Source organism: Mesoplodon densirostris, chromosome 14 (genome assembly GCF_025265405.1).
Source record: "Mesoplodon densirostris isolate mMesDen1 chromosome 14, mMesDen1 primary haplotype, whole genome shotgun sequence".
Taxonomy (NCBI): domain Eukaryota; kingdom Metazoa; phylum Chordata; class Mammalia; order Artiodactyla; family Ziphiidae; genus Mesoplodon; species Mesoplodon densirostris.
The window spans coordinates 5,692,025-5,704,055 of record NC_082674.1 but is presented as its reverse complement, the minus strand read 5'-3'; positions in this window follow the sequence as shown (position 1 = coordinate 5,704,055).

Genomic DNA, 12,031 nt, shown 5'->3' with positions numbered 1-12,031 from the left:
CTTGTGATTAAGGAAAGCTAAGGACTTTTAACAACTTCCTCCCACTAAATATGAGGTAGGACCTGATCATTTGATTATCCCAAAATTAAAGTTTTCTGTTATGAAATAGAATGGGGGAAAATAATTGTAAGATATAATTGACAAGGGATTAATATCTGAATTATGAAAGGAACTCCTAACAAGCATATGAAGAGGTTTCCAGTTATTAGTAATCAGAGAAATAAGAAATGCAAGAAGTTATGACTTCAAAACTATTAGCTTCTCTTCCTCCACAAAAAAAAATCATAAAAGAGGATAATGTCAAAATTGACAGGGATGGGAATAGAGGCACATGTTCTCCAGTGGGGAATAGAGACTGAAGGGCTATTGTGAAGACCAATCTGATGCTAATCAATCAACTCAAGTATAGATGCATCCTATAACTCCAGCAATTCTTTCCCTAGGAGTATCCTCAGGCAATCCCTAAGAAATTCTCACATATCCCTAAGAAGACATGGGCAAGGATGCTCATTGGTTACTTTCCTGATCATGGAGACTAGAAACCACCTGTGTCTTCCTGGGTAAGACGCTTAAACTGTGGCAGATGTACATCATGGAGGGGGAAGTGGCAGTTGGGCAGGACTCGAATGATGGATGCTTAGATATGCACATAGCCCCTTGGATGGACTTAAAGACATGATGCTTAATGGAAATGTAAGAAAAAGTTGTGTTGGGTGCAATACAATGGTAACCACGTCAATAATTTCCATTTTGAAAAATCACATACTAACAGAAACATACTCATTATATAATATCAAAATGGTCGTATTAGGTGTGGGAATGTGTTATGAAGATAAAAGATAATTATAAATAAAGAGAAACTTTCATGAACCGATGTTGATAGTGTACAGTAAACTGAAGAGTGTAATTAACTCCATCCTCTGAATTTCTGTCTTTGAAGTGAAAAATCAATATATAACTATACATAGTTCTAGATTTCCCCTTCCTATAATAATAAAGGTGGATAATGAAGCAGGGAGATGCTTGCTTCTATGCACAGAATGTCTGTGGCTGTGACCACTATAATTGAGAACTGATCCAGATGTTTGAGTGGTCACCCAAATACCACCAGCAGTGATGCCATTATGCTGTGACTTTTTTGGACATGTGACTAACTATTGGTAAAATTTCCATAAGATGAAACATACTCTTTCCTTCAATTATGACTTAATTATACTCTTGGAACATTCAGTATGTAATAAAGCTTTGCGAAGAGAGCTCTGTGTTTATAGTTGTAAAATGAAATTAGATTCTAGTTTCAAATAATTTAAAAAAGATTTTCAGCTGCATGAATTTCTGGTGAGGGATTTGAAAGTTTCACAAGCTATAGATACGTTTTTTATCTGCACCCAGCCTCCCTGGCCCTTGCCTACCAAATGCCAATAAACCCCAACCCTGAACTGTGACAGGACAGGGACACTCAAACTTCCAAGATTACTCCTAAATGTAAGTATGACCCTCACTGATCTCTGGTGGGACAATGGAATTCAGAATGACTGTTATAATGGAAAGTCAACTTCTTTTTTCCCTATATTGAAAGTTTTTTTTTTTTTAACCTCCAGGTCTAGGAATCTGACTTTCCTGAAAGTGATCCTGAAATGAAGGTTAGAAAGATGGCAATGTCCCCTGTGAAGTGGTTTACAGGAGATGAGAATTGTGTTTCCATTTGCCTTAGTCAGACATGTCTTGGTGGTAACTGTCATGATTGATCATCAGTCTAACCAATAACAACAGAAGCAATGAATAAATAGTTATTTCCCAGGGAAAATCCAATATCTTGGTGTTCTATCTGAAATAACTCAAGCAGCATGGGAAAGGCTGAAAATAATCAGTGACTAACCAGAACATGAATTCCAGGAAACTGAAAACAATGTTACAGTATAAGCAATTTCTGCTTTTAGAAGCAGAATTAGTACAGTATTGGTCTACTCGAATGTTTTTAAAACTTTTAAAAAAGAAAATATTATTTTCAAATGAGCTGTTAGGTAGATCCCTAAAATATAAAGCAGATGAACCAAGTATTTTTTTTACTACAAATGTATTTTATAAGTTCATATTTATAATATTTTATTATTAATCAAGCAATTACAACATGAAACTGTTTTATGGCATAAGCATTTGAAATCAGGATTATTGATGATAGCTCAGTCTCATCTTTAGCATCTAATTTTTTCTGGTATTTTGTTATGGCTGCACAAGATGAAAATATCTTGATATGTATAGATAAGAACATGCAAATAGTGATTTTTTAAAATTTGGCCTGTATCCTCAGGACTGAATTTATGAATCTGTTGCAAAAGTTTAAAATATAGATGAGAAAATTTTTGTTTAAAACTTAAATCAATTATCAGCGATATCTAAATTCTCTTATAGTGGAACCACAATGTCTAAATATTCTTAGAGCCAAACCACAGATTTAAAACTAGAAAAACAGTAAAACTAAACAAACTAAACCTAACTAAAGTAAATAAAACAAACAAAAGACTACTTAAGCCCCAGACCTATTGATAGTAAAATGTAATCACACAGGGACCTGTCATAGGTTCTTATATTATTCTACAGATGATAACAAAATTCAGATGGGAGACTTAACCACTCAGGGCCCTGGGGCTCCTGACCCTTGCCTGGCATTGACTGAGAATCCAGGCTCTTATTAGGCTGCAGAAGTGCATGGTATACATATGGACTTCTGATAAGCACAAACCGTTGCATAGATCTGAATCTCCTGAGGGCTGGTGTAGAGCTGTAGTCTTCACCTTTAATGCTATATCTGACATGAATTTAAATATATTGATGGAATGTGTGTAAAAAATTTTCAGAGCTGTTCCAAAAAAGATCAAGCTGGAGGTACAAATTAATACATTGGTCACCTCCAGTGTGTTAACATTTGGTAAAGAACTACACCATTTTAAAATCACTAAATATGCATATTGAACATGAAATTCTGTTCTACCATTTATACAACCGGAAGCAATCATTTATAGAACCTGTTCTACTTAAAATTAACCCTGCATTTTTAGAGAGAACATTAGAAACATATTCTTAGCACCAAAGCACAGAGGAAACTAGAAGAAAGCAGACCTCATGGTCATGTCTCTCCCCAAATCCCAGCCCTCTGACCCTTTTGACCCTTTATCTCTTTATGTCCTATTATAATATTAATCATTGTCCCATTTGCTGAATAAGATGGCTTTGAGAATCAAATAACTGAGTTCTGTGAGAGCGCTTTGACAGGAACGTTCAGCACTATATGTTCATTAAAGATGCATAACTTGGGCTTCCCTGGTGGCACAGTGGTTGAGTCCACATGCCGATGCAGGGGATACGGGTTCGTGCCCTGGTCTGGGAAGATAACACATGCCATGGAGCAGCTAGGCCCGTGAGCCGTGGCTGCTGAGCCTGCGCGTCCGGAGCCTGTGCTCCGCAATGGGAGAGGCCCACGTACAGAAAAAAAAAAAAAAAAAAAAAAAAAAAAAAAAAAAAAAAAAAAAAAATGCATAACTTGCCTCATGAACAAGACCTAAGGCTTTGCCTGCTTGTCATAAGATGGTAGATGTCTTTCTAATACAGACTCTTCAGTCCAAAAATAAGTTTAATTATAAGGCAATCGCTCTTATCGCACTTTTGGTTATTTTTAAATATTATTACTTATTCTACTACAAAGTATTATCTACTTATAAATATGAAATTTTTTTTAATAGGGAGAAATCTCAAGAGAAAAATCACTCCTACACCATGGCTAGAAGGCAACCAATGGGAACAATTTGATTCACTCCTTTCCCCTCTTTTATTTCTTATTTGTAGTTTTATATTTAAGCATGGTCATGTTTATGTACCATTTTTATTTCACTATTTTGTCTTAATGTTAAAGCAAATATTTTCTCATCTCACACTGTAGATTTTTGTAACTCCAACTTCAAGAGTACATAGCAAGCTGTTTTATTTTACCCAGAGGCAATATATCTGACTTACGTCTCTACCTTTGCCATTCTCCAACTGTCTTGATCTATTCACATGATTTTTTTTTTTTTTAATTCATAAATAAGGAATGGTGACTTTGGCGAAAAAACACTTTTGAGATCAGTCAATAGCTATTTTATATTATCTTAAGTATGGGGTGAGAATTCCTGGGGAATATTAAGCCTCATTGTCTGATACATTCAACATTCACACATCAAGGTAAGATATGCCAGACCACAAGTATGGACCATTGTAGCAACAGGGTCAAAACATAAGTAACATATTAGCAAAGCAACAAGACTGGAATTGGTAATGGTACCACTCGAAAGGACAGCCTGGTATAGTGGCTGCTGTGGGCTGAACTGTGTCACCCCCAAATTTATATGTCAAAGTCCTAATCTCTAGTACTTCAGAATGTGACTGAGGTCGTGGGAGTGGGCCCTAATCCAATATGATAGGGTCCTCATAAGAAGAGATTAAGATACACACACACACAAAATGTAGACCCTGTGACATAGGATGTGAAGGCACAGTGAGAAGACGGCCGTGTGTAACTCAAGCAGAGAGACCTCAGAAGGAGCTGATCTTGCTGGCACCTTCATCTTAGATTTCTAGTTCCCAGAACCATGAGGAAATAAACTTCTGTTGTTTAAGCCTCCAAGTCTGTGGTACTTTGTTATGACAGCTCTAGCCCTTTAACATAGTGGTGAAATACAAGGGATGCAGACCACGTGGGATGAAATCCCAGTTCCTTCCTTAATAGCTCTGTGCCTGACTCAAGCCATCCATTCCTCTGGATCCTCATCTATTAAATTAGTGATAAGAGTACCTGCTCCTATCCACTGGTTAGGGTTAGAGGATATTTAAACCATTACTGGCCTATAGTCAATGCTATGTAAGTATTAGGGGTTTTTTTGTTGTTGTTAATATAACTATAATGTAAAGATCATGGGCACTGGCTTTAGACCAAAGTTTGCATCCTAACTCTGCTACTAACTAGCTACATCTCTACAGGCAAGCCACTTGGAGAGACTCTTCTTATTTGAAAAGTAGGAGACTGATGGCTAGCTCATGTGAATGCTGGGAGAATTGAACATGCCTTATACACAGGAGATAGGGGTTGCAATTCAGTAAACAGCAGTCCTTGTACTCAACCTTGAGCAGTCACATTTACTGGCCAGGGATGGTAGAATTTTCCAGTTGTCAGAGGCATTTCTGAACAATGTGCATCAGAAAAAGGAATTGAAGGGGGGCATGTATCCAGCAAAATAACTCCAGCAGCTGCGCATGCTCAGCACCTTATCTGAAGAGTGAATACAAGTCACAACCACCAGGATGGCCCATTCGGTTGACCTCCTCTTTGGTCTCAGGGACTCACTGTTTTTCCTACAAGAGTCCACGATTGTTCCACAGGTCAAGTGGCCACTCTACGAAATAGCTGATTGTCCATGTGCACAACCGGTTTCACTGGAACCCTGCTCTACAAGAGCTTTTCTTACAATGTTATGATTTTGGGGGTTTATTTCTGTTTCATGACACAGCCTCTTCTTGAGGTATTTTTCACGATGTGTACGCACTTTTCTCTTTGTGGTCCAGAAGAAGGAGGATTGAATTACAAACAGAAGCCCTGTTTCCAGTTGTCTCTCCCTGACCACACAATTATTTCTTATTATTCTAAAACGAGTGTTGAGCACCTCATACATGCAAAGCTCGCTGACACTTCCACTCATTTATCTCATTGAATTATCACTACTTAATCGGACACTATCATGATGCACGCATTATGAGGTAGAGATTGACAAAGAGTCAATCAGAACCCGTAAGAAAGCCAAGGATTGCAGGATGCAAACCCAGTCCTAATTCCCATTGCCTATGTATAGCATGTCTCACTTCTTCCCATGATTTATGTCTTGGTTTACTTGTTTGTTTCACCCGGCCTTAAATTCCCAATGGAATTCATATAGAAATGATTCACAAGGAAGCGATTTTCAACCAGGACTAATTATATGGAAATCTTTGGGAAAAGGATGCTATAACCAGACATATTTTGCTTTAATGGATCTGATTGACTTCCAGTTCTTTGTCCTCTTTCTAACCAGCAATGTTGGTGCTCATCTTTCCTCCATTTTATTGCTTTCAAGTATTTCAGGTGAAGATCTATCTGGGCTGGCTCCCGATCCTCCCACCCCAATCTTTCTCTCTCCCTAAGCGAGGTCACTTCCCTCTTTGAGGAATTTGCCCTGTCAGATGAAATCCTTTGCCTGGGTGAATGGTGTGCATTTGTACACCATAAGTTTCCCCCCAGTTGAAGATGGAATATCCTCTTGGCTTCCTAACAGGCTGTGCCCAGCTTCTTGTTCTGACACTGATGAGCTGGTAATGGCTGAGACTCAGAACATCAGTCCACGCTTGGGACCAAGAGAATCAGGAGCACAGCTCAGGGGATTCAAGGATGTGCAGAGTGAGAGTCAGAAATCTGCTTCTTATTTTCTTTAGAAGGAGATTCCTGGAGCCACCGAGGAGAGAATGTTTCTAGGAACTGTCCAGAGACCCAGGTCTTTTCTATCAGCCTGACCCAGTCTTCACTTACACAGAAAAATATATAGTATTTTTAAAAAGAAAAACAAAACTATCCATTTGGTCCTTCATGCAAGTTCTGTTTCCTACCAGCTTTGTGGCTATGAGCTCATTAGGCACCTTCTCTGAGCCTCAGTTACCTCAACTCCAGGATGAAAATAATAGCAACATAACACCAGCCTGCTATAGGTTGAATTATGCCCCAATGAAATTCATATGTTGGAGTCCTAACCCCCCAGTACTTCAGTAGGTGGCTTATTTGGAGATAGAGTCTTTACAAGTCAAGTCAAAGTGGTGTCTTCAGGATGGATCTAACCATTATGACTGATATCTTTAGAAGAAGGGGACATTTGGACCAGGACACACATAGAGGAAGGAGGACGTGAAGACAGAGGCAGAAGACGGACATCTACAAGCCAAGAAGAGAAGCCTGGAACCTTTCCTCACAGCCCTCAAAAGGAAGCATCCCTGACACACCTTGATCTTGGACTTCTGGCCTCCAGAACTGTGAGCGAACAACTTTCTATTTTTTAAAGTTTTTCAGTCTTTGGTACTTTGTTACAGCAGCCCTAGCAATCTAATACAGAAATTTCTGTAGGATTAAATGCAATCACAGGTGTAAAATGCTTAACAGTTATACAGGAAGCTCTCGAAAATGTGTTATCATAATTATTGTATCATCATATCATCAGTGACATCTTCATCATTGATACTGGAAGGGAAAGTTGTGCCCTAGGCTGAAGCCCACACCAAGACCTTCATCTATCTCCATTTAAGAGCAGGATATCTGTAAGAGTATGTGTGTGTTGCATATTTTCATGGTTTTGTGGTGGAGTAAAAAGTTTCTCTTTACTTCTTTTGCCCAGTTATTTGCCCACAAAACGAGAAGTTCAGACCCTGAACCTAGAAACTTGTGAAGGTCTCTTTTGACCCTATCATCAATGTGGCTATGATTGGGTAATATTGGGTTGTGTTTTCTCATCAACGTAGGACTCAATTCTCCACTAAAAGAGTCAGTGTAAGGGCATCAAATTCAGAACAGGTCTCGATCTCTCATTAAATTTTTGTTGGCCTTTGGACAAGTTAATTACCTTGCCTGGACCATCTGCAAACACAGAGCCTGAGCAATCAGTAAGCCTTCTAAGAACCTATGACTCACATTTTGATACTGATGGTCATCTAATTTAGGTAATAACTTTCCTTCCATCTGTGGGCAGCTCAATCTCACTGAAAAAATGTGTTGTATGTCTTACCAAAAAAGTATTTTTTTAATGTAGTTTAATCATCCTACTGCCATACGATTAGCATTTTCAAGTGGATCTGAGTTAGTTGAAGCAGATGGTTTATCTTCTCTTATAGTGTTTCAACTTGGACATTATATCATTTCTACATCTAACTCCGTCCTTGCAGTGCTCAAGGAATCATTCCAAATTTTGCGCACTGTGTTTTGACTTATTTAATGCAGACGTACTTTACCCGTGGTAAACATGATTACCAAAATACTTTAACTTGAGAGCTTCTGCTTTCCTCCCCGGTGTAATTAGTCACACTGCACTCTCTCTGCATTTAAGGGAGAGGGAGGGAAGGAAAGCGCCACACACAGCATCTTGCAAATGTGTCTTTACTTTTATGCAGCTGCTTGCCTCCCTCTTTTGAGTTTTTGGAGTGTCAAACTCTTGAAACGGGGCAGAAAAGTGGAGAGTTCCCAGAGTTGTCACCTAATCAATCAGAAGAGGTGAGATAAAGCTTCGGAAACTGGAGAGTCGCAGCTGAGACAAAATGGCCTTTTGCTGCCTTTGTCGGTGCCCTAAGGGTCTCAACAACAGGGTAAGTGTTTCTTCTTCATGATTAGGAGTCAGCCAAGTCCCTCTGAGTAGTAAGAGTAACATAAAACCATCGAGCACCAATTTACACCACATCTTAAGTTTGATTTGCCCAACAATTTTATACAGAAGGAGGCAACCCCTGTAGTTATGCCCATATGAACAGGGCAGTTGGCCTGATCTTGGTCAAGTCAAATAATTATGCTTTCCTTGCAGGATTATTGTGAAGTTTTGAGTTGATGTTTGTTCAGTTCCTAAGAGATTCTGGCACAAGGCAGGTTTTCAAAAACTAACGTCCGTGATGTATTTCAAATGAAGAAACTAAGGTCAGTGAAATTGTATGCTTATGTTTATCATATAATTACACATAGATTCAGATTTAATTTTTTTTTTTAAATTGAGGTATAATGTGTGTATAGTGAAATACACAGATTTTAGTTATACATTTAATTTCTAACACTCTGGCAGAAGAAAACTCCATTCCTCAGACACTTCAAGCCACAAAGACAGCAGCTTTGTACCTGAGCCCTAGCACCTGTACTGGGAATCCTTGGAGCATCTTTGGGAGGACCCAGGGCTGGGGAGGGGACTTCTACATGTGATTCTCACCCAGTATGCTTCCTTTCTTCCAAGGGGTAAGATCTTCTTGTTTTTGCTTGCTCTCCAGTGCCTTCAAATATTTATCTGTATCTATTTAGGTATCTATGTACCTATCCAGTTGATTGATCTGATGATAGCTTATTCCACAATGACCACATTACCCAACCAATCTAATTTTTTTCACATATTTTTCTTTTTTAAATGTTCTTTTCACTAACATCATATTATTTTTTCCGAAGCATTAGAAAATCAGAAGTAATACAGACACAATCTCTGTATCAAGAAAATGAGTCAATTTAGATTTAATTTACAGGTAAGTATAAAATAAAGAATGGCAAAAACATGACTAACATTGGAATACACTGCTATGGTGAGAATAACATAGGTTGTGGTAAGAGAAAGCCCCTAGAAGCTGCTTCTACCACATGGAAGCTGCGGGTGAGTCCCCTTGCCTGTGAGCCTTAGACTTTTCCTTAATGAAATGAGACAATAATGCTACACCTGATAATTAATATATACATCGTGCATTGTACTAATTACAAATTTCACTTTTTAAAAATGAAATGGCAGCTGTCTCAGAGCCTGTTCCCACCTGGGTGCTGAGAAATCCAACCCGCCATGGCTCTGAGTACCTGCCCCCTCCTCTCTGATGGAGGTGCTCAGAAAATGAAGTCCTGACTTGACTTCACAGAGACTGCATCCAGGTTCAAGATGGAAACATGAGTTTGTTTCTACGCCATCTCCCTGAATGTTGAGAGAGGGAAAAGTGAACCCTCCAGTCTAACTGGAGGCATCAATTCTTTTAACTCTTACGTTGATGAGTAATTGTCTGAGCTCTTTGTCTCAGATTAAAGGGATACAGTGAAAAAGAACATATAATTTATTAAATGCCTACTGTTTGCCAGGTGCTAGACTAATCTTTATTTTTCTCTTGATCAAGAGATGGATGGATAGATAGATAGAGATAGATAGATAGATGATAGATAGATAGATAATTTCATTGACTTCTCATAGATTGCTCTAAGATTGATATTTGTTAATAAAGAAACAGAGGCTCATAGAGATGGAGTATTTTGCCCACAGACACATGACCAGTGGGGACCAGAGCCAGGATTCAGAGATAAGTATCTCTAACTCCAAAATCTGTGCTCTTTCCACCATGCCTCCTTGAAATCTCACCAGCACACATTAAACTCTGGGGTAATTGCATCTCATATTTTCTAAAGACCGCCCATTGATTTTCACACAACCCAGGAAGAATTAGGTAATTTGCATTTTCAGTGCATCTGCCCAGTTGGGCACTTACTTCTACTCTCTGCATAGTGAATTCATATATCACTACATAGGAGTTCTGAAGGGAGACTACCAAAAGTGCATCAATACATTTCCAGAGATTGTGATGCTGTCAGTCTACAAAGGGTACTAGGAATCTGTGACTCTTGCAATGATTCAAATAACTTAAGAAATATTGTCCTAACAAACCCTTCAAAAGTAGGTACACCCAAATTCTTCCCTATTGCTAGCCAAATGAAAATATGTATTTCCTCTTGTAATAAAACTTTCCTTGGTTTAAAGATATTCCCCTTCAAATGTGAAGGCTACTGTGTCATATAAAAGAAAGTCAGCCTCTGACCTCCCAGTTGAGACTGGAAAGGTGAGGTCAGGGCAGTAATCAGCCATAGAAGAAAATTAACAAGGGAGCTTGTAATACCATGCGTCAGCCTGGCAGGGCGTATGCCACATTTATTTATTTTAACATCCACACTGTTGTGTATTAAACACTGCAATAGGAAATAAGGTTATGGAAATGGACAAGATAAAGTCTCTGCCCTCCAGGAGTTCCCAGCCTCATGAGATAGATGGGAGAGCAGATAGTTCATACCTAACAGGATCAGTTCTCTGACAGGAGACACAGAAGCAGGGAGACCAGAGTTGGGAGAGTGGTAAAGTCTCCAGTGAAGGAGACAGCTAAGGGAATCACATGGGAAGAGTTGGAATTTCAAGTCAAAGCGACCTAAGTCATCCACGGAGGAGGTGCAAGTTTGAGAGGGACCAGGAGTGATGAGAGACAAGCCAGAAAGAGTCAGGAGGGTCACATCAAGGGCCTCGTGGCCATGCTATGGCCTTTGGTTACATCCTGTAGGAGAAAGAGAAGCCAAGAAAACCATGTGTATAGATGACTGGGGGACACCTCTCATTCTGGAAGGTCGTGGAAGACTTCTAAGATGACACTGGTTTTAAGACCTGAGAAATCTTTAGGGGTTCTATAGGAGAGTGGGGACAAAAGAATATGCTAGGCAAAAATTACAGTGTATGTGAATGCCCTGCATTGGCCTGATTTCTTTGATCAATTGTGGTACGTTGATAAAAGAAAAGCAACTTAGCTGAAGCAAGAGAAGGAGGGGGGATTCATAAGAGGTAAGATTCTTCCAGTTATTATCATCTCACTTAGTCCTCATGAAAATCCTACAAGGTAGTATGATGGTTAATTTCATGTGTCAACTGGACTAAGCTAAGGGATGCCCAGATAGCTGGTGAAACATTGTTTCTGCGTGTGTCTATAAGGAGGTCCAGGAAAGAAATTAGCATTTGAACCAGTAGACTGAGTAAAGAAGATCACTCTCACCAATGTGGGTGGGCATCGTCCAATCAATTGAGGGCCTGAATAGAGCAAAAAGGCAGAAGGGTGAATCTCCTATCTCTCTGTTCGAGCTGAGACATCCACCTTGGACCTGGGTTACATGCCAGGCCCCTGATTCTCAGCCTTAGGACTTGAATTACAACACTGTCTTTCTTGGTTCTCCAGCTTGCCGAATGCAGATCTAGGGACTTCTCAGCATCCATAACTGCATGAGATAATCCCTATAATAAATCTCCTCTTATATATACCTATATATATATCCTACTGGTTCTGTTTCTCTGGAGAACCCTGACTAGTACAGGTAGGTACTTTTATTCCCATTTGACCATTTAGAAAATCAGAACTCAAAAAGAATAAGTAACTTGGGAGAAGTAGAGATGGGATTTGGACA